The sequence below is a fragment of the Melitaea cinxia genome, chromosome 30 (genome assembly GCF_905220565.1).
Source record: "Melitaea cinxia chromosome 30, ilMelCinx1.1, whole genome shotgun sequence".
Taxonomy (NCBI): Eukaryota; Metazoa; Arthropoda; class Insecta; order Lepidoptera; family Nymphalidae; genus Melitaea; species Melitaea cinxia.
The window spans coordinates 4,088,940-4,090,503 of record NC_059423.1 but is presented as its reverse complement, the minus strand read 5'-3'; the positions used below and the strand labels follow the sequence as shown (position 1 = coordinate 4,090,503).

At 33.1% G+C, this 1,564-nt stretch overlaps 1 long non-coding RNA gene across 1 annotated transcript; it reads right to left on the bottom strand.

Annotated features, from left to right (window-relative positions):
* Positions 1-13: 13 nt before the first annotated feature.
* LOC123668227 lies at positions 14-1,110 on the bottom strand. The gene is made up of 2 exons (XR_006745533.1): positions 871-1,110; positions 14-211 (listed from the first exon to the last, which is right to left on the bottom strand). It is a non-coding gene; the product is annotated as an uncharacterized LOC123668227 (long non-coding RNA).
* Between the last annotated feature and the right edge of the window lie 454 nt (positions 1,111-1,564).

Sequence of the window (1,564 nt, the reverse complement as noted above, 5' to 3'; positions counted from 1 at the left end):
TTTTATGTCTTTGATTTTCCCCGTTTTCCCAGCCTTTTTATATATTCTTGTAAAATGACTTTGGAGAGTTGTTGGTTTTATGTCGATTTTCTAATGGATAAAGTTGTGTCTAAAACTTGATTAATCGCAGAATTTTAATGCCTCTTCGTTTACTTCTATCGACCGTCTTAGTTCATTATTTATATATTCTTCTGAAATAATGGTATTTTTGCTGAAAAAAAAAAAAAAGAAATATTTCTATTTTTCAGAGAGAAAATTTTATTATTTATCAATACATTTCAGACTACGAGTATGTGTTTCATTTTAACTATTGACTGTCTTCGTGTTAATTGAATCAGCCGTTTCAACTATTAGTCTCTAAGCTTTTACGTTTAGAATAAACACTTGTACCGACTTATATTGTCATTTTAATATTCCCGATAATTTGGTGACGTTACAGGCGCCATGCTCACGAAGCGTGGCGTATGTTAGCTGTATGCCTTGAATGGCCCCTTTAAATCTGCAACTGCTGCCAACGTTTAGAGAGGGGTAATCAATTTGATATAATATTTTTAAAAAGCTTTTAAGAAAAAAATTTTTGAAACTATAGTGTAGTTAGTAAGCTTTTTTTTTATTGCCTCTAGTCCTAATGAAAAATATATAGAAAATTTTTGTAGGAGTGAAAAACTCAAATGATAATATTGGCATAGATACGTAGGTGTATATATTGGTAGATATCTATCTATTTTTATCAAAGGCGATGCTTTTTCGATAGGATCCTAATATTCCATCATATAAGTATATGTATATCCTCTCGAACCAAGCAAAGAACTTGTACGAGTGGATATGAAATTACCTCGAAAGGTCAGAAGCAATACTGTGAATACGTACCTATCGTGTGACGCGCCAACCCCTTCAGTTCATCTATATAACTCGCAACGTTCTCGCCGATAGCCTGACTTACGTCTTTGCCTAAACCGGCAACGCTCTCGGTTGTAGATGATTTTTCACTATCGATACCGTCACCGAATATTCCATCTCAGCTAGTGTTTTGGCGCTTGATAATTTTTTTAATGGTTCATACGCCTCGTCTCCCATGACCGCTATTAAAGAAGGTAATTTTAGTCCGTCGTTGATATTACCCTCACCTTAAAATTCATCAATTTCCAGGCGTTCTATGCATAATGACCACGATCCCCTCTTCACGTCGAATTCCGCAACTTTTCCGACATTTTTGACACACGTAGATAAAATAAATACTCGACTCCGCCGTGGTGTATCGAGGAAAATAATACTAATTGCTTGATAGGAATTGTAGATAAAATTTAGTCAAGCCTCAAACCAATTTTCTCTCCATTTGTCAATGTCAATATCTTACTTTTTAATATTTCATATTTATTAGCGACCTAACTTAAACAAGCAATAATAATTCTAGCCAGCGTTCGAACAATGTTTGTCCAATACATTACCGAAGTTTCACCAACGGAAAAAATTAATATGCAAAAAAAAAAAAAAAAAAATAGAAGAAAAAAAAATTCAATGTGAAATTATTATTTTCTTATTTCTTAATTCTAATACCTGAATT